Genomic DNA, 21,570 nt, shown 5'->3' with positions numbered 1-21,570 from the left:
CCACCTGTTCAGTCACCCTCATCAGTGCCTGCACTTGTGAGCAGAGGGGCAAATTACACATTCGTGGGAGCATACTAGCCTGCACAGCAGTTGGCATCTGTTCCAGACCAATTTCAGGACACTAGCTGATGTGTGGTGAACTCTGGGATCCAGCATACAAAGTGCAGTACTGTCTTTGCCCACAAGATGGCAGTGTGGTGCCTTTTGGAAGGCATCTGCAGGCTTGCTGTACTCTGCATTGGAAAATTATGAAGCTTCTCAAGTTTGCCTATTCGTTTGGAAGATGACCTAATGCTAATGTAACATTTAGGTGACTGTGTTTGCTACAGGGGTTAGCTTCAGTCTTTAAAGGCCCTTAAAGAAAAGCCATGTGATTAGCTTAAACACTTGGCTGTAGCTTGTGAAATTTGTCCCTAGGTTCTGAACCTTTAAGTGGCATAGTCCTATTATATTATTTTCACTAAAATTTCTACAAATAGCGTTATGCTCTTTCTTCTTCAGCTGCTGATCTTAATCAGTAGCTCACACTCTTTTCAGGCATGGGCGTTAACAGTTTAGAGCTCCGGTGTCGATTCAGTGACCTCAAGTCTTTTGTGGCAGTGCCAGGAAAACCTCTTGAGAGAGAGAGAGGGGAGGGGAAGAAGAAGAGAAAAAGAAAGTGGTTTTATAAACTATAGGTGGCGTCGGCAGATTTCTAAAAGCTGTAATCATGGGATGGCGAAGGGCTGAGAGCCAGGAGCGGCTGAGTTTTACAAGGATGCCGGCACGCAGTTTGGAAAGCGATCGCGGTCGTCAGGACGGGTCGCTCGGCGTGTGCAGGGAGAGGGGGCTGCGATGGTTCTCTTCGGACCCCAGTCTGCAGGCCCTGTGTGCACCGTAGCACTGCACTGTGAAGAGGGCTTCCTGCCTAAGGACCTTTGTGCTCACATCTAAAACGTTTCAACCCACCCCAAGTCCCCAGACGTGACGACTGTAGTTGTTGTAACTTGCCCTCATTCACTGTTCACTGGTGCGTTGGAAACAAGAGCTTTATAGTCATGTTCTAAACAGCAGCTAACAAGAGAAACACATTTGAGAATAACAAGAGTAGTTGGGTTAAGGAGTTAAAAGCTGGCTGATAGGAGATGAAGGATAAAGATCTATGATGGCACAAGTGGTGGGCTTTCCTGTCTGTGTGGAGTTTGCATCTTCTCCCCACATTCGCACGGGAGTTCTTCCACAGTTCAGAGACATACTGGTAGGTTAAAGGGCTTCTGGGTAAAACCAGCCCTGATACGAGTGTTGGTCCGGTGTCCCATCCAGAATTTACACTCCTGCTTGCCGGGATGAAGCACTGAAACACGTTAGGCTCTGGCTGCCCTGCAACCTTACATTGGATAAAGTGATTAGTAAATGGATGGATGAATAACAGGATGTATGGGTTAGCTATCAAGCCATTCCTTGGGACAGCTGCAAGGGAGAGCTTTGGTCAGTGGGACAGAATGGGAGACTCCGGTATAGAGTGGGCTTGTCTGGTGTGGTGGGTTCCTCCCAGTTCCAGTGATCCGGGCTAAGCAGAGCTGAGCCACGTCTGCCTGAGAGCAATCCTTTATTTTACAAATAACTTCAACATTCACAGGGTAGACTCTGGTAGGTACGTAATCTGTTATTGGTCACTGGTGTTGTTCCTAGATGAGTGCCTAGATGTTTAAATGCTATTTTGCATTATAAAGAAAATCAGTTCTGTTAATGTCACTAAGAACCTAACTGGTGAAACAGTGAAAATAGAACTGCAGTTTTAGGGACAGAACTATTTGTTTGAGGTTGTTATGAAGGGGTTGATGGGAAATGGCCAGTGTTTTTGCTCATACAGTTTTACGTCTTCAGCTGTGATATACTTCGGGCAGGGTGAGTCTAGTTCCTTGAAGCTGGGGTTAGCTTTAAATGTTTTATGAGCTGTCAGTCTCATGCTCAGGGCAAAGTGACTGTCTTTCCAGTGGCTGTAAAAAAAAAAAAATGGAAAAACACTAAAGGTTTCTGCTGAATGAAGCAGGAAAACAATCCTCTGCCAGGCGGTGTTTTGGAGATCTGTGTTAAAAATAATTACCAAGTGATTCAGGATCCTGGAAACTGGCCCTTTTTTTTTTCCATTCTCAGGCACGGTGTGCATTTTCACAAATGCCTTTCTGCCTCCGCCTCCGCCTCCCTCTCTCCCTCTCTCACCTTTTTAAGTTCCTGGAGTGTCTCAGTCATGCAGCGGTGTCAAAGCAAACCCAGCGACCCGCGGAGCAGAGCAAGACCGCGAGAGGCCAGTCGTTTTCTTTGTTTCAGTTTTGATTTCAGTTTGAACTGGCGTGGAGCGCACGTACAAACCCGGAGGAACAGGGGGGGTTGCAGGCTCTTTTTCCTACCTAAGACAAAACCAGCACAGCCCGTGGAATTAAAAATGGGAAAATCATAGGTTCGCAGCCGCTGTCAGTGACCAAAAAACCCGTCAGAAGACTCTTGAGTTTGCAGAAAGACACCAAGCTTTCGATATTTCTTATAGGACATTGTCTTGGGTTGTACAGTATGTGGGTTTGTGCCATTTCCCTCACTTACTCATGGATGGCAATGCAGATGCATAAGGTTTATGCTGCGCAGTGCGAAATCTAAGCCATGTTAACCAGTAAAAGGAAGGCAGGCTTTCGTTTCCTTGGAGCAGGAGTGGTTAACATCGCCTCTGCCTTTGAGAAACACCATGGGTGTGAGACATAATAAAAAGCTTAGGTTCTTAATGTATTTAGTGCGCTCGACTTGATCTGATTGCAAAAGAGCGTGATCTGAAAGATCTAGGCACGTGCCAATAGGGGCGACATGAGGCGACCTCTTAGTCATCCGTAAGGTTCAGAGTTTAAACTGGGCGAGGCTGGGGGGGTCTTTCAAAGAGAGGCCCTTGCCTGTAACAGGCACTGTATAACCGTTTGAGAGAAGTGGGGTTTTTCGCAGAATTTTGTGCACTTCTTTGCTCGAGGAGCTGGTGTTCCTGTTACAGAGAGTCCGGGGTGGCTGGGCGGAGGAGTTTCTGCCGTTGGGAAATTGGGCAGAGATAAGGCTGCGGACTTTTCGAGCCAGTGAGGTCAGTTTAAATTAACACGTCCTGGGGGGTTGCTGTGGATCCACATGAAGGAAGTGTTTTGTGGAGTTCTGGGAAGATAAGATGATAAGCCGTAACTGCTGAGAGCCGGGGAAACTCGAGTCATCGGGGAAACGCAGCGAATCAGAGAGCGAGCCTCGCTGAGAGTCTGGAATGCCGATTTTCCTCGGGGTATGCTTTGTTTTCTCTTTTATCACAAGCGAAAGCATCCATGGGAAGCAGAGGATGGATAATAGTTGCCTTGGAAGTTTGTTTTTTTCTCCTCAACAGAAACAACAAGCAACAGAAATGTGGGATGCAAGCGTGGCACAGATAAGTGTCATGCGGTGTTCTGGTGTGTCGCTGCTATCGGCCGACAGTGAAAGAATCAAAATCCCAGGTTTTTTACGTGTGATAGGATCTTAAGGTAGTTATCTCCTCTTCCCTGGAATGGGAGGCACAGGTAAAAGGGATTTATTATCTAGGAATGTTGTAGCAGTCACACAGTGTGCTGTTTTGTGTAATCTTGAGGATGTTGCATGAGAAGATTTTGCAAGAGGGTAGTGTAATTTGGTCGTCAGATTTACCAGCGACGCCAAAGTGGAATCTTAACTTCGTCTCGCTGCCGGGTGGGACTGGAATCTATGACCTGGTGCAGAAGAGGTGTGCTGGGGAGGTGGTGGTGACCCGTGTCGCTCCCAGAGGGCGTGTGGAGGAAGGTGAGCGCTCGTGCTCGAAACCTGGCAGAGCCCATGGGTTGGCATGCCGATGTCCCACGTGCCCCAGCGTTCCTGGTTCCTCGCCCCCCACCCAGGGGATTCTGGGATTGTTCACCCGCTATGATCAACCAATAGTGGAGATTTCAGCTCTGGGGCAGATAAGAAAGCTGTCCTCTTACCCCTGTTCCATACGGTCTCAGCTTTGACATTTGTTTTTACTTTTTTTTACGACCTGCCTTGTCATGAATTCCTTTTTTTTTTTGCCTTTTTTTCCGCCCTGACTAGGGAGATAAACCTTTGCAGCAAAAGGCACACCCAGCACGATGACCACACACTGGGGTTCTCTCTCTCTCTCTCTCTCACTGTCCGTCTTTGTCTTGTCTCTGGGTTGCTAGGCCGACCCATCAACAAATAAAAAAAAACACGCATACACACGAGGAGACACAAGGAAAGACCATGTCTGCAGTTTCCCTTGCGAAGGCACAGGGAGAATCAAAGCAATCCGTGCCAGTGCTGGGCGGGCCGGCGTCTTTATCGTGGAGGTCAGCCCTGCAGAACTGCAGCACAAGCTTTGTGGTCACCTGCTGGCGGGCTGGCTTCTGCAAAACGGGTGGGAGAGTTTTTGAAAATGTTTTGACAGGATGTCATTACCCCCCCTCCACCCCACGCCACCCCACCCTGTATCTCAGCTCCGGAGATAACACGAGGAAGCAAAACCCTTTTGGAAACAGTGGAGAAACTCCAGATGAGCTGTGCGTTTATGAAGTTGCCCGGAATATATGAACTGAATATTAACAGACTGTTGCATAACTTGTGTGCTGTGGTGAAAAGAATAGGGAGAACTTTCCAATGGAAGTCTAAAAAAGTGTTGTTCCTCAATGCAATTCTGCATTTATGGTTACTTTGTGTTGACTGCACCCCCTAATCTAGAACTTCTCTGCTGTGTTAAATTTGCATCACTCAGTTTTTATCTGAAAGTTCTGCTTCAGTCGATCTAAGTGGTAACTTGTCCTAAGCCTGGAGCTCTTTCTCTGTCCTCCAATAGTGCTGCTGCTTAATAACCCATGCATTGCGTTCTGCATTTTCAGTGTTTTCGTTTTTGTCACGTGACGTTCCTTTAGACTTCGATTTCTTCCGACTTGTGTTTCCCATTTAAAAACACGAAGCAAAAAATCTGAAACAAGCGGTTTCTCACGTCACACCCGAGCCCCTGCGTGATCTGCCTGTTTCTCAAGCACAGTTTACAGGTGCCGCTGGTCGTTAACCCCTGATCTGGTTTAGTTGCATTTCAGTCCTGCAGTTTGTGTGGGGACTAACAGATGTGTGTTAACTTCACCAGACATCCGTCCTTGCCTTTTCTAAACTGTTTTATCAGTTCAGGATTACTTGGGACCCAGAGCCTAACCTGCAAGAAACAGGCGCAAGACAGGATACCACCTGGATGGGACGCCAGTCCATCACAGGGCACATATGGACACATACACACTCACACCAGGACCAGTTTTCCCAGAAGCCAATTAAACCTACCAGTATGTCTTTAGGCATTGGGAGGGAACTCATGCAAATACAGGGAGAACGTGCAGACTCCACGCAGACAGCACCCCAGGTCTGCGAGGCAGCCATGCTCGCCACTGCACCCCCGTTCCACCCTTCACCTGACACGTCCAACAGTATTCTTTTCAACAGAGCAGGAAAGGACACAATGCTCCCCATGAGTGAGAAAGGGACAATGTGTTTGACCACACTCCTGCTCTGCGCCAGTCCCAGAAACACTGCCTCCCCCTTGAGACAGAGGGCTGGACTCTTCCCGCCTGTGCCTTTCTGGGTTCGCGAACTCGAGGCTCAGGAGAGCGGTGGTGTCGTCGGGCTTGTGGCGGCTGTGAGAAACGGGGCTCCGGCCTCTGCTGACTTACTGGGCCGTGAGGCACCATTTGTGTGACCCCTCTGGCAGCGGAGGGAGGGAATGCCGTCCAGGTAATGGCTGAAAATAGCAGCCCGGCTCATTTCCAGGAAACAGGCCAGGCTGTGGCAGCACTCTGACCGCGGAGAGCTCATCGGCTGTCGCATTGCTGTCGTGCTCCAGCGCGATCCAGGCGCCGCACATGACACTGGTCTCGGTGAGTTTGGGCATGTGTGCGTCATTTATCTTCTCCTCTCCTTGTTTGCGGACTGCCTCCTGATGAGCTCGGGTTAAAGCCAGTGCAGTTTCTCCATGAAGTCCTTTCAGTGTTCATGGGCTGCACAGCACAGAAACGGCCTCCACCCTCAAACTGTTTCGTTTGCACCAACCATCTCCTCGCCTTGCTTGCCACAGCTGACCGTACCATGCATATACACGATCATTATTTTAATGTGAGATACGGGTGCGATCTGTTTATATATGTGAACTATTAATTCCATTCGTTAATTTTCTAACCACATCTTCCTGTTCAGGGTTGTGGGGGAGTCAGAGCCTATCCCAGCAAGCTTCGGGCACAAGGTAGGATACATCCTGGGCAGGACGCCAGTCCATCGCAGGGCCAGACACAGACACCAGGGCCAGTTTTTTCCCCAAGGCCGGTTAACTTACCGGCATGTCTTTGGACTGTGGGAAGAAACCAGAACACTGACTTGATTCTGTTTTAAAATCCTGATAAGGAAGCTAAAACGTAAAACGCCCCCTTCTTTGGGGATCAGAGCTGTTCCTTCTTTGCTTTCCGAATGCAAAGCCAAACCTGGCAGCAGGATGTTTCGAAATTTGTTTTTCTTTTTTTTTTTAAAGCTATGACACGCACGGTGTGTAGGCAACAGCTCATCTCCCTGGAACTGGGTGTGATGGTGCCCATTTGGCTGCAGTTTGAGTGTGAAATACCTCTGGCGGTCCCTCTCCCTGTTGACGAGAAGATTTGCGGCGTTCTGACAGACCAGGGGGGAGAGGCGTGACATTCCTGCGGAGTGAGAGCCGTGGTGCGCTGGAGGGGATTGGGGGGGCCAAGAGGGCTAGGAAGGGCAGATCGTGCGCTGGGGCTGAGTTGGCTGCACTGCCTTTTCCCTCCCGACGAGACGTCCGGAGACCCAGGTCTGGCACTGCGCACGTGTGAAGTGAGTGGTGTTGTCTCCACATCGGTGCCAGAGGCCTTACCAAGGCACCTGTGTGTCTGCCTGACTCCCCTACCCCCATGTGACTTAAAAAAACAGCCAGCAGCTGTATCACCCTGCAGCTCCCAGCTGGCAGCCCCACTGAAGCTCTGAAGCAGGTGTGAGCCTGGCCAGTACCTGGAGGAGAGACCCCTGGGACAGCTAAGGCTGCTGCTGGAAGAGGTGTGAGTGGGGCCAGAAGGGGGCGCTCACCCTGCAGTCTGTGTGGGTCCTAATGCCCCAGTATAGCGATGGGGACACAGTACTGTAAAAAGGCGCCGTCCTTCGGATGAGACATAAAACTGAGGTCCTGACTTTCTGTGGTCATTAAAAATCCCAGGGCGTTTCTAGTAAAAAGTAGAGGTGTCCTAGTGTCCCAGGGGTGTCCCTGGATAAATTTCCCCCTGGTCTTTACCCATCATGGCCTCCTAATAATCCCCATCTCTGAACTGGCTTCATCACTCTGCTCTCCTCCCCACTGAGAGCTGGTGTGTGGGGAGAGGACTGACGCGCTATGGCTGCCGTCGCATCATCCAAGTGGGGGGCTGCACGTTGAAGATAAGAGAAGGGGAGTCCCCATTACCTGTAAAGTGCGTTGAGTGGAGTGCCCCGAAAAGCACTACTGTATATAAATGTAAGGAATTATAATTTAAGTTATGGCCTCTTGGACCAAAACCCTCCCAGTTCACAGAGGAGGAAGCTGGTCTTCTAATGAGGCTGGAGATACATATCAGCCATTTTTTATGTGTGATTTATGTCATGTGCTGGGTACAAAATGTGCTACTGTATATCAGAATAGAGTTGGGGAATGGAAAAAAGACGAGTGCAAGGCAGGTCACACACAATGAATAATACTGGGAAATGAGAATATATTCATAAATAGAAAATATGGCACAAAGGTCATACAGCTGCATCAACACCAGCCTCTAGTCAGGAGAGGGCATTTGTAAAGCCCTTTATCCTAAGTAAATAAAATTTGTAGTACCACTGTGTACAGTACACACTATGTGCTGATTGCCAGAAAACAAAGCTTTGTTTCTTGGTTTCCACCATTAATTTGTTAAATTAAGTCAATAGGAGTTGAGTGTAAAGGAAAGAAAAGTGTGGATTTCCCTTTGACAGTCCAGAGTCCCCCTGGGCTGCAGTCAGGATGCCCCGGCTCCTTAATTGAAATGAAATCACTGTTTCCAGGCCCACGTCCTAGATTAAGCCACTTAAAAAGCCCAGAGGATATTGTCTCCTCACGCATCGGCCTTGAACTTCGATCTCTCCGCGGCCGGAGAGTGTCGTGCCCTTGGAGAAAAGCCCGGAGCTGTGTGAAGGAGATTTGCGCTGTCCCTAAATTAGTCCTGGAAAATAATAACCCACTGAGAAGAGATCTGGGCGCTTGGGAAAATTTCCCCTTTGTCGTGCAGGGGATTGAAGGGCCTGTGTAGTGGGCACTGTGGGCACTGTGGGCACTGTGTGGATACATCCTACATCCAGGATTGTAGAAGCATGCAGAAACTCTCGCTCCTCCCCACATCCTCCTGATAAATCCCCCTAGGTGTACTGAGTTTGAAGAAGTTGAGGATTTCTCACTGCGAGTGATCACGTTGCTCAGAGCATTTCCTGGGGCTCTAGAGGGCACGTCTTCGGGGTTAGACACAGCATCACCTTTGTGTGTCACTGGGTGGTTTCTGGGTTCGTTAGAAATCCGACCAAACATCTTGCTGAAAACTCATAGTGTGTCCACCACATGATTTGATAAAGCAAGCCTTCAGACGATCCCAGCCAGAGCTGTGCCTATTTTTAATAATGCCTCGGTGTGTTCTGAAAGGTTGTGCTGTGTCTTATGTCTTCTGCGTGTCGTGGAGAGCAGGGTCCCTGCCACAGTATTCCGGGAAGCAGGTGCAAACACATGCATGTTGCCCATCGCCTAGTGCCGAGGAATCTGTTCCTGCCACCGGTCATCGTGCCTGCTTTCTGCAGTCTCTCTCCGTTCATTTTTCCACAAAGCCTGAAGTGGAGCAAAGCAGCTGATCGGATCATCCATGAGCTCTCTGACTCTTCTGTGAGCAGCCCCAGAAACCAAATTAGGTAAGTAAGGAGCTTCTCATAAAGGTCATGAGTAACATAGTAAAGAATAACATAATAGTACAGTAACAATAGTAAAGTTAACATAGTAAAGAATAGCAGATGGTATGGTATATGTTTATGGAATATAATCTATATGGAATAGTAAAGCACAGTGACACTGAACAAATCATAGTTAACTGTCACATCAGGTATCAAATTGGCCGGATTCCATAATTCCTCTGATTTAAAGGGGAAATGCTATTTTTATATTTCAGGGTTAGAAAGAATCAGTTTTGATGAGTGCATTTCAAACCACAGTAAAGTTTACACAGTAACGTGTAAAACCTCCAATTTGCATCACAAAAATAGGCAAAATTTCCAGGTATGCCCAGCAATTCTGCAATTCAAAACGAGGAAACAAAACTTCCAGTGCCGTGATGTGGCCCTGTGACACTGTGAACAAGCAGGCTTGCGAAGACATCTCTTTCAATGCAAAAGAAATATTGCTCTTGGTTTCGACACGATTTTGCTGACAAATAATACTTCTTATCTCTGCGTGCAGATCACATTGGAAAATTTCCGTGGTGAAATGTCTGCTGCACAACCTGTACTTACAGTATTCTCTCCTACATCAAGTACATTAGTCATTACAGTGACTAGCGAGCAGGAAGGGCCACATCACATCTCAAGTCGTGACAATTCTCTCTCGCCCACGGTGACACCAGGGGTTTGAGACAACATGACGACTTATTGTACTTTCATAAAGTTCAGGATTTGGTGCTTAATTTGAAATTGTTCAAACATTTTCTCTCACGTCAATGAATTTATTTTGTTACAGAAATGCATCAACCCGCCTGAGAAACCGGGACCGCAGTTCCCCTTCAAGTGATCAAGAAACGAAGATGTGGGTAGGTGTGGCGTTTTATCGTCTAACTCTAATTTGATTATTGTTATTTGGAAATCGAATTGTTTTACCATGTAGCACCTTGTAGTCTTTGTATCCTATACATGCTTCTGTGAACGTATGTTAAGAAGGTGTCTGCCAAATAAATTGTAGGCTCACGCTTAGGATAAAGCTGATCTTTTTAAAAAACGTTTGAAACTATTTTTTTCCACGTGTTGTGAGCCCGGTCGCCATGGGACTTGTGTCAAGGCGTGACATCAGTCTTGACACAGTGAAGGGGAGTTTGTTGCGGGGTTGTCCTGGCGCTGATACAGGGAGCGGGGCTGTATGTACGACCGGGGCCTGCTACCCAGAATGCCTGAAGAAGCGTCTGCATTCGTCATGCCTCTCGGTTTCCTAGACTTTCCAGCCAGCTGCCCCCCCTTTTCCTTTTTCCATCATCTGCTGGTGTTCGATCCCTCCTCAACGAGATGATTTCAGGTTTCCACATCTCCTCCCCTCCCTCCCCGACCACAAAATGTCAAAAAAAAAAAAAGCTGACGCCGGATGATTCCCATTCCCTGCCACCCGATCAGGCAGTTGTGATTTTCTCATTTTCCAGCACACAGCACCTCTTTCTCACTCACACACACACACGCACACGCACACGCACACGCACACGCACACGCACACGCACACGCACACGCACACGCACACGCACAAGCACAAGCACAAGCACAAGCACAAGCACAAGCACAAGCACAAGCAAACTCCAGCACGCGAGCAATTGGTTTGTGCTTTCAAGACATGCTCCGCCCCAGCAGGAGCTAACGAGTCGTCCCTTCCTGCTCCAGCTGGGAATGCACAAATTCGAACAAAGACCTAGCAGACTGTCAGGTGCTGTCTCGACCCTGCAGGTGGTCCCAGTGAAACAGTCTCCTGAATTGTGTGCGGTTTCTTTTAAACCGATACAGCAACGGTTCAGCTCGGGTTTAATTTACTCCTTACAGCCTTTTCTTCTCCCTACAAAACCCGAAGAGCCGCCTCAAGAGCTGGACAGAGCTGGGGCCCTGGACAAAGCCCAGAAACCTTCCCACCTCCTCCAGCACATACCGTATAAACAAACTCCCAACCAAAACGAGAAAAAAAATCTTAATGGTTTTTCCCTTCCCTCACTTGACACAAAGTGAAACCACAGACATACCCCCCACCCCAGACACACTCTTAGTTGCAGGCATGTGTGCATCTGCTGTTGCCCAATCACATGCCTGTCTCTGGAGCTGCTGGAAAATAGGCCCTCCCGCATGTTTCCACTGAGGAGAATGAGGGCTGGGAGCTGTAAACAAGGTTGCACAAGAATCGGAGGGCAGTACACTGGCTAATTTTAAAATCTACATGCCAGGGCCCAGGGTCAGGGGTATCGCAGGCATTTTCCCCGAAATACCCTTTTGTCGGGCACTGCAGTGACAGGTTTTGCTAAGAAAGCTTCACCAATTCAGGTCGCTTTCACTCATAGGTTGGATCAGGGTTAGCTTCGGTGAGCTTTTTACAATAGCCTGCTTCTTTAGATTTTTCCACCCCCAAAATCACTTTGATTTGATTATCTACCTTATCCCCCGGAAGAAAAAAAAAGCACACCATACATAATTTATATCTATCTTGGCAAAGATCACGACTTAAAGGATAGGATCTGCAAACCAGAACGGCATCTTGAGAAACACAGTCGCTGGGACCGGATAAGGAGTGAAAGAAATCTGTTCCTAGAATTACACACACCTCAGAGGACACCGTGTTCTGCAGCGCTAGATAATGCACACGATAAGCCTACAGTTGTGGATTTGCTGCACTCCTGGGGCTGTTGTCAGGAAAAAGGCAGGGAGGTGTTGGAAGAACGCAGGCAGGGAAGGTGGACAGAGGGTGGAATTAGTGATGACGTAGCCGAGAAGAGGGAGTGTTATTTTTACCGCCTGATAGGGGGCAGATGCACGTCACAGGCTGAGATCAGCCCTGCAGAGAGTCCTGGCGCACAGCGCCGGCCATGTGACTGGTGCTGACCTTCTTTATCGGCGACTGGATTACTGGGAGCCGGAGGAGCGGCAGCATTAGCGCCAAATGTCGCTGCTCTGCCTTCACAGGGACGTCTGTGCCTCTCATTGAATAGACCCAAGTGCAGGGCGTGATCTTCACCAGGAAGGAGAGGGGAACGAGCTGGCCCTGTGTGTGCACGTCTGTTGAGCTGTTTACCCACTGAGACGACGTGCGTTTTGCATTCACCTGCTGTTGACTGACTGGGAGTGTTGGGGTAGAATAAAATGCAAAAGGTGGTGAACAGGGCAGACAGAAAAGCTCTCTTGCATAATAAAACCTGTGCAGCTCGTGCGTGCCGTGGCCTGACTGATTTTCACTGGCCTTAATCTGTTCCTCTTAGTCTGGCAGCTCAAACCTCTTCTCAAGATGACACCGAGTCTTTTTAACTCTCCCACAGCGCTTGGCGTTGGAATACTGCACCCTCTGACCATTCACATAAAAATAACAACTACATTGCAGTTTTTCTCCGCCCCCCTCCTCAGGTTTAAAACTTCATTCACTTGCCAAACCGAATAAATTGAACGTTAAGTTGCCACGTCAGGGAGTTCCTCCCTATATACCTATATAGAACGTCTTCTCTGCATAGGAATTGCAGCACCAGGTAGAATAAGTGACCCAGGAGTCTGGTTTGCTCACACAGGCAGGGGGAGGCTGGTCATGTCACTCCGACAGCTTTGGAGTGCAGGACCGGAGGGCTGGGATTGGTGACCTTTGAAACGGGGCTCTTGGGGGAAAAAAAGGGCAGACCCTTTGCCACCTTTGCCAGCGTGAGCCGTGACTTCATTCTGTCCCACCCTGATATTACCAGCCCCGGAGCCCCTGCACAGCTCGGCTCAGCTGTAATCATTCTTCCGCGCCAAATTGCACAATGCTCCGTCTAATCGTCGGGGCCCTGTGAGGACGTTGGTTGGGCAGACAACACGGCATTACCTCACTCCTGACGGAAGCCGAGATCTGCACCGCCTTCCGGCAAGTAGTCGGGATGTTCTTTGGGAAAGAATTTATGACGGCCCCGCAGAGTGGCTATTTATGGAATTTTGTTCAGGGCTTGTGCTACTTTAGTTTCTCTCTCTCTCTCTGTGCTGTGTCACCCCGCCTTTCAGAATGACTCTGTACACTGCCCTTTAGTTCCTCTTTCACTTATTTATTGATGCAGTGTCCTTGAGAGAAAATCCACGTGTTGCCCTGCGACATAATTATGTGTAGATAAGCTCGGGTTGCTTCACTTTTTCCAAACCCTGGAACTTTAAATGCTGCCCGGAAGGCCTTTGCTTGCCCAGCTCAGCCTTTTCCTCGTTCCAAGAAAAGCATTCCTCACAAATCGCGGAGCCAGAGCCCGCAGTGGAATGATGTGTCTTTGCTGTTCTGTCAGGAAATTCCAGGACGACACCTTTTGTTGCAAATTCCACCTGGGCGCTTGCAGGTATGGGAGGGAGGGCATCGTATATCGTTTTACTGCGATTTCTTACGGTTGCCAATGTGGGAGTTGAAGGCAACTTAGACTTAACAATTATCTGGTTTTGCATGTTTAAAGGAAATGGAAAAAACGTCGTTTTTCCAGGGGATTTTACCGGAAGGCCTGTGTTTTGCTGCCCGGGCTGAGGGTAACAAGAAGAGATGGCGTTACAGTTGCTCATTTTTGCATCTCTCTTTTTGAGCCCATCCCCTCCCAAAACACCCTTCTCAAGGAGCCTGCTGCCTTATCTCCTTGAGCCTCGTCTTCTTTCTCATTTCCTCTTCGGCCCCCACCCTCGCCACCCACAAACCCACACGCCCGTTTTCTCTCTTTGCACCCCCCGCCCCCAACTCATCCAAGCTAATTTCCTCAGAGCTGCTCAGATAGATAGATACTTTATTGATCCCGTGAGGGGAAATTGCAGAAAGATGCCTCCAAAGACAAAATCTGTCAACCCGCCACAGGCTGCTTCTCGCCATACAGGCTATTAACAACACAACTGGCTCGTTAATGGTGCTCGTGGGCAAAACTGACCAGCTTGTCCAGAACAGGATTCTGAAGGGCGAGTGTCTCTTACATTCCTAGAGCGCGAAGAGTTTCCTCCTGGCGTGCACTCGAAGATGCAAGTGGAGAAAAAGGTCCGAAAATCAAGCTTCTCCCCATCTGTGTGCATGAGTGTCTCATGGCGAACAAGCAGGGGTATGAGAAAAGACAAATTCCTAAAAAAAGAAATTTAATATGGCCAATAAAGTGATCTTATCTAGTTCTCCACCACCAGGCTGGAAGGATCACCTTTCCAGGAGCCATGTGGTCTGGTGGCACCACTAGAGTCGGTTTATGTTTCAGGTTTTCAGCTAAGAGGACAATCTTAGGTACGGTTCTTCTTCCAGATCCGTATTCCCAGAATCCTCTCCGACATTACCCAACCGATCGCAGAGTGCTCACCGTGACATTGCGGGTTTGCGATTGTGTGTGTTGCAGTTGCAGTCTGCATTAACTGCACCTCGCTGTTTCCCCTCTACTGGCCCGAGTGGCTGAGCCCTGACAGTGCGTGGACAGACGGTGGCAAGCTTGCACTCAAACACCCGCGGAGGTCACGTCAACCTCCCATCAGGAGAGTCGCCATTTTTTTCAAGTCACCATACAGCAATGCCCCTGGAAGCAAAGGCGCTTTGGAAAATTGCCGCTTGTACAGTCTGTTGTGTGACAAAGCTCTTGTTGTGCATGTCTACAGGCATGCCGAAGGGGACCTTGAGAGTCTCTCAGCAGGGGTTACTTCAAGTAAAACTACCAGCGCTAGAAGTGTGAAGTGATTAAAGTTTCTGAGCCGAATCCATCACACACAGACAGCTGGGGCTTGTTTCTTCACTCTCAGGCCTAAAACAACTCCCCCACAGTATCCAAAGAAGCAAGATGTGGGAGCATATGTCACAGCACTGCAGGGCTCAATGGCTTCTTCACACAAGGTCTAAGGGTGTTTACGCGTGGAGGTCAAAGGTCAAAGGTCAACCGTGCCTCCCTGTGGTTGCAGAGTTTGAAACTGGGCACCTCAGCTCTCTCTTCCAACCTTATTTTGGACCAGCACATTGCAACCCTGTTGCATTTGATACCTCCTGCTTAAAAACCAAGCTTTGCTTTAAGGACCTAACGATATTCTCGTTCTGTTCCGCCTTCGCCACGTCTGCTGCTTCTGAACGCTTCATGCCCCAGGTTCAGAGAGGGAAAAAAAAAAAAAGCGTGCTCTGGAGCGATAAGCTTCAAAAATAATTTTGTCATTGTTGTTTAATGAAACGACCACACCTGCTCGTGAGAGAAGGAGCTACAGTCGCTCATCGAGTTACCAGGCTGTCTGCCGATCGCGTTCCCAGCTCGTGAATCAAAACAGAACAGCTCATCTCCTACAAGGGAGCCGTTGTGCTTGTGAGACACGATTCACCGATGGGTCATCACCCATCGAGGCACGCCTTGTATTCCATGACTAGGCCATAATAATCCTCCAGGTCTAGGATTAGTAAAAAAATGCTTGTTTGTTGACTGTGTTAGACCAGATTTTACAAGCTGGGCCATTTTTATTTGTTTTTTTGGAGAAAAAAACAGGAAGGGAAGAATGAGAGTGATGTAGCCGGACTGGAATGTGTTGCAGACACACACACACACACGCCTACATACACCCCCCATTCTGCACACATTGCGCTGGATTTTTCCGTCCTTGGGTTTTATTGTTTCGGAGTTTGAGGTTCCTCTTTTGCAAGCTCCTGCTCATGATCTGCAAGGAGAGCGAGACGTTATTACTGTCCAACTTAAAAGGCAGTTCGTTTCTGGGTGCTTCACTCTGCCCTGCTGTGTTGTCACTCACTGGAGCAGACACAGTAAATGTATTTGATTTATTACCATTTGCAAGTTATGGATCGGCTTATTTTAATTATTTTCAATTGGGTATCTTTAAATGATCATTTATGTAGTGTTTGTGCCCGGTATATCTAATCCATCAGAGGGCGTTTCTGAGATTTCCTGTGCCATGTACAAGGTGAAGGGTTCTCATCAGAGGACAGCCCAGTGAGAAAATAAACAAACGTTCTTTTTCATCCTTCCTTTATTAAAGAGGGAAATTTCAGGTTTGAAAGAAAAGAGAGAGAGACACACGCACGATTAGAGACGAATGCAGATGTTCATTCTTTCCAACAGAAAGAATGAAGCACAGGGCTGGGAAGCACAGGTGATTCAGAAGACAGACTTGCAGAGAGGAAATGAACTGGACAAACAGGGACACACCTCTAACATACAGGATAATGAGGACAGATGGACACACCTCCAACACACAGGATAATGAGGACAGATGGACACACCGCTAACACACAGGATAATGAGGACAGATGGACACACCTCCAACACACAGGATAATGAGGACAGATGGACACACCGCTAACACACAGGATAATGAGGACAGATGGACACACCTCCAACACACAGGATAATGAGGACAGATGGACAAACCTCTAACACACAGGATAATGAGGACAGATGGACACACCTCTTACACATACAGGACATACAGGTTGAGGACAGAGGAACACACTGCTAACATGGAAGCTGGTGAGGACACAGGGACACACCGCTAACATGCAGGCACTCAACGAAGACATGTGCACATGGATAAGGAGGGCCCGCGGACAGACACGGCGCCCATGATTGTGATGCTGAGTCAGACGTCCTGAGCTGGAGCCTCATCAGCAAAGGGAGCAGCCAGCGGACTCACAGCACAGGCAGCTGGGGTCTGCTTACCGCCCACACCCTCTTCCCCGGCACCCACTCCTCACACACAGCAGCACCTGACACACACAGCCCACTGCAGACTCGGAGGAAGCCCGGCCGTACCCGTTCCCCACACGCATCGAGACGAGACGAAGAGAGGGCCCGGTCCAACTCCCAGCGCCCTCAGACGCAGGCAGGCAGGCAGGCACTTGTTCAGACTCACACTGGGGATGACAACGTGCACACGCTGTACTTGAGTGTCACGTTCCTTCTGGTGAAGCCCAGAGAAAGCCAGGACGAGCTGCAGTCAACATATCTCAGCGTACGTGCCTTCCTCTGAAGGAGTCAATAGATTAATGAATTGCTTACTTATATAGCGCTTTTCTGGACACTCCACTCACAGCGCTGTACAGGTCATGGGGATCCCCTCCACCACCACCAGTGTGTACCCCCACCTGGATGATGCGCCAGTCTGCTCCCCACACACCAGCTCTCAGTGGGGAGGAGAGCAGAGTGATGAGGCCAGTTCAGAGAGGGGGATTATTAGGAGGCCGTGAATAATAGATATATTATCTTCTTCTTTCGCTATTTTGTTCCAGATTAAGAACAGCCCTGGTTTCAAGTGAAGGGGGTGAATGGTCTGTAGCACTGTTTGAGATCAGACACAAGATTCCCGACTCCTCGTCATAAAATGCGCCTTTGGGTCTCTAGGCCCCCGAAAAACACTGTCCCTCAGAGACTTTGTCCCTGCCATGCAAAAGTCTGTTTTAATCTCAAAAGCATTTAAAGATGAGGTCAGCAAACAGACAGATGTCCCCACTAGACCTCCATGTTGGGGGTATTGCAGATTTACAGTGAACACAGCATCACATGTATGCACAAAATGCAAAGGATGATGATGAAGATGTTGTAGCTGTAAGCTGTTGTTGTTTCCTCCTGGAAAAAAAAGTGAAACAGACTGTATAGAGAACGAAGTGTATTTGCCCTGTGAACATGTACGTTGGGGTTCTTAACTGCACCGTTCCCTCAGGATGTGCGCAGTACAACAGACAACTCCGCACGATCTGCTTAGTACAAAACAAAACAGTGAATTATTACAGTCACAGCCGGACAACAGGCACAACACAGCACAACAACAACAATAGGAAAATCGAATATTGCTTGATTCCTTGCTTTAAAAGAATGGTTTTCCATCTCTCAAAAAAACAAACATTTTCAACATACCTTTGCAATATTGGCTAACCCGTGCACTTGCCTCTCATTTCATGAGCTTACATATCTGAGACGGGCTCGTGTAAAAGAGAGCGCAAATGCGTTGCGCAATGCCTGAGATTGAACCTTTAAACAGAGTAAGAAAAAACAAAAACCTGCCTGCGCAGCCGTCCAGAACTGTGAGAGTTTCATAATTGGCATTTCCTTCTCAAAACAAGCTTAGAGAACAGGGGGCGTGGCTTCAGAGGCAGCGCGGTGCCGAGACGCGGTAGGTAACACAATCCACAGCTCGCACACGAACGCGCACTCATGACGTCACGCCAGGGATCTCTTCGCCTGGCTTCCATGACCAAATAAAGCAACATTTGTGTCAGTGTAATGAAATCCACACAGGACATAAACGCGTTGGGTTCTGGCAGAATTCAACCCATGTTCTGGACACCAGCCAATATACGGGACGAGCCTAACAATACAGGTGTCTGTCTGTCCGTTTGCTTGTTGCGGGTCTCTGCATGAGATTGCATGCAGTCTCTGTCTCAGGTGTTGCCTTGGGCGAAGCTGCGCTGCAATCGAATGAAAAAAAATATTATTGTAAAAAAGAAATTAGGCAACGACGACCCGTCAGAAAACAGGACTGACGCTGTGTGACTACCTCACATGAGAGAAGTGTTGATCTGTCTTTGTTGTTCTCTACCGAGAAAACGATCCCTATGCAGAAAACACGTGCCGCAGTCCGAGGCGAGCAGCTGTTTCATTTAGGACTTCTAGGTGTTGGGAAAACAGGAGCATCGGTAAGCGTGAACAGATTGAGACAAAATAACATCTACTGTAATAATACCGAAAGCTGGTTTGCAGGCGGTCGAGATGCGCAGACTTAAAAACCCGTCTGCACGGGTATTCTGAAAGCCTTCGTGTTGTGATTCCCGTCAATCGGTAATGTTTCAGGGTTTCTCGCTGTTTTCTACTGCTAGACGTGTACGGGACTGCCATCACGGGTATTAGTACCGGGTGAGTTGGTCCAGTTTTTAAGTTCGGGTTTTCCCTTTCCCTTACAGAACTGATGAACTGATGGACAAGGTTCTGGCGATCTGTTGACCTCACAACCGCGAGGGGCGGCAGTGTAAATTAATATTCAACCGTTTCTACTGAGATGAGAATCGGAACGACAGAGCGAGACTAGACTTCACCTCCTGGGAAAGCTGAGGCCGCTGCTGGAAGAGGTGTTCGTGCAGCCAGTAGGGGGCGCTCACCCTGCGGGCAGTGTGGCTCCTAATGCCCCAGTACGGTGACGGGGACACTGTACTGTAAAAAAGGCGCCGTGCTTCGGATGAGACGTAAGCCCGAGGCCCTGACTCTTTGTGGTTATTAAAAATGACGGAGTTTCTCGAGAAAAGTAGGGGTGTTACCCCGGTGTCCTAATAAACCCCTAATATTCCCCCTCTCTGAACTGGCTTCATCCCTCTGCTCTCCTTCCCACTGAGAGCTGGTGTGTGGGGAGCGGACTGGCGCATCATCCAGGTGGGGCTGCACACTGGTGGTGGTGGAGGGGATCCCCATGACCTGTACAAGAGATAACCGAGTACATGATCTCCTGTCATCAGACCACAGGACACAGGACACAACTGCTCCAGGGGCGCTGTATAAATGGCTGACCCTGCGCTCTGACCCCCAGCTTCTCTCCCTGTCTGTGTGTCTCATGGAGAGCAAGCTGGGGTCTGTGAAAAGATGAATTCCTAATGCAAGAAATTGTAAAGGGTTAATAAAGTGATGTTGTTGTTATTTCTATTATTATTATTATTATTATTATAAGGAAGATTACAGCTGTCGGAGCCAACAGTGAGCCCTTCGGGTACTAAGGTTATATTTGGAAACGTTAGCCAATCGCTGTTGCTGTGGCCATTACGCCATTGACCGGTCATTGACTTGATGGCATCTCAGTTTTCCCAAGCCGTGGAGCCGGGAGAGGACGCTGCAGGATTTATTTTTTGAGGCTTCAATACCAATGCGCCTTGTGGCAAATGATGGCGCGCAGAACTGCCGACCTCATTCACCTCCCGGGCGGTCAAAAAACACGTCTCCCGGGTGAGGAATGACTCGGGCGCCTACGACGACCTGCCCCGTCCCTCCCCTGTTGCTGACAGAGTCAGGCTCCCTCAGTCTCAGCCTGCGAGCCTCGGTGTGTGTATGCGAGCTGTTTTCCTCGACTCGTTGCCCAGCGATCAGGTGTATTCGCTGACGTCACGGCTCGGTCCGCGTTGCCACAGCCCCGGAGCTGTAGAGCTGTTGAGTTGGCCTGGTTTTCACCGCGCTGTTAAGGTCGCCCCGCTGAAGCGCTCACAAGGCGCAGAGAGAAAGGCAGCGAGAGCTCAAAACCTCTGAACTATTCAATGGATATACATCCCCGGCCGGCCAGCCGTCTGTAAAATCAGTGCCCAGCTCCAGGCTGTCAGACCCCACCCCCACCACTGGCTCACACTGATGTTTTTTTTCAAGCTGTATGTTATTTAACTTGTTTTTGCTGTCCCGCTGTTGACGTTTTTTTTGGCGATCCCTGTAATGTCTTTGTTTTGGAGCGCACACGCAAATACGCTTCTCACTGCACTGGCGCACAGGACAAACGAGTCGAGACACAAGGAATCGCACCACCCCGAGTCAGCGCACAATGCATTTCACAGAGGCAGGGGTGAAACAGAGGAACTGGGACGGGGCCACCTGTCTCCACGGTCTCCTCTATTGTTATTGTTGTATTGTTGTAATTATAATTGTGTCCTGTCTTGTGAAATTTTCTTATTTATTGTTGTAGTCTTCTTATTTATTGTTATTGTCATCCTGTAAAGCGCTTTGAGAAGCCACCTTTAAAGGCGCTATATAAAATAAAGTTTATTATTATTATTATTACCTGTCCACCCGCCGCAGGTGGACGTTTGAGGTCGCAGCATCCGACGCTGTGCGGACAGACGCGATTTCTCATCACAAACGATCCACTATCCCTTAAAGCTGTCAGCGCAAATGTCAAGGATAAGCACAATTCTGACTCTTACGACCCACTTGAGTGCGCTATGTTTTGTGTGTGTTATAAATGTCACATGTTGTTACGTGTGATGCTGTACATGTGCAACAGAATGATGTGCGACGTTTTTCTTATTTTTTTCACATTCTATTTAATGCCAAATACATTTGGGGCGGAGTGGTGGCTCTGTGGCTCAGGATCTGCGCCTGTGACTGGAAGGTTGCCGGTTCAAATCCTGCAGCCGGCAGAGGAATCCTACTCCGTTGGGCCCCTGAGCAAGGCCCTTAACCCCAACTGCTCCAGGGGCGCCGTATAAATGGCTGACCCTGCGCTCTGACCCCCAGCTTCTCTCCCTGTCTGTGTGTCTCATGGAGAGCAAGCTGGGGTATGCGAAAAGAAATTCCTAATGCAAGAAATTGTAAAGGGTTAATAAAGTAATGTTGTTGTTGTTGTTATTATTATTATTATGAAATGAGTGCTGGGTGTCCATGAAAAAAAATCAACAACAAAAAATCAAACTATAAAAATAATTTCTCATCCAACCCAGAGAGACGCCCCCCCCCCCCCCAGAGAGAAGGGGGTCAGCCAGCGCGACGGACACTTCATTTCCCTTCTCACACGCAGCGCTGCGAGCGGAGCAGCCTCGTCGCCATGCCACCTTAAATAACAAGCTGACAGAGC

The 21,570-nt window shown here is 48.7% G+C and overlaps 1 long non-coding RNA gene across 2 annotated transcripts; it reads right to left on the bottom strand.

The window, feature by feature from the left end:
* Positions 1 to 15,464: 15,464 nt before the first annotated feature.
* LOC148639219 (uncharacterized) lies at positions 15,465 to 18,129 on the bottom strand. 2 transcript variants are annotated; one of them, XR_015930886.1, is made up of 2 exons: positions 17,892 to 18,129; positions 15,465 to 17,731 (listed from the first exon to the last, which is right to left on the bottom strand). It is a non-coding gene; the product is annotated as an uncharacterized LOC148639219 (long non-coding RNA). The 2 variants fall into 2 exon arrangements; XR_015930887.1 differs by having other exon boundaries at positions 15,465 to 17,603.
* Between the last annotated feature and the right edge of the window lie 3,441 nt (positions 18,130 to 21,570).

The sequence above is a fragment of the Lepisosteus platostomus genome, chromosome 27, assembly GCF_059453375.1.
Source record: "Lepisosteus platostomus isolate fLepPlt1 chromosome 27, fLepPlt1.hap1, whole genome shotgun sequence".
NCBI lineage: Eukaryota > Metazoa > Chordata > Actinopteri > Semionotiformes > Lepisosteidae > Lepisosteus > Lepisosteus platostomus.
This window is presented reverse-complemented; position numbering and strand designations above follow the sequence as displayed.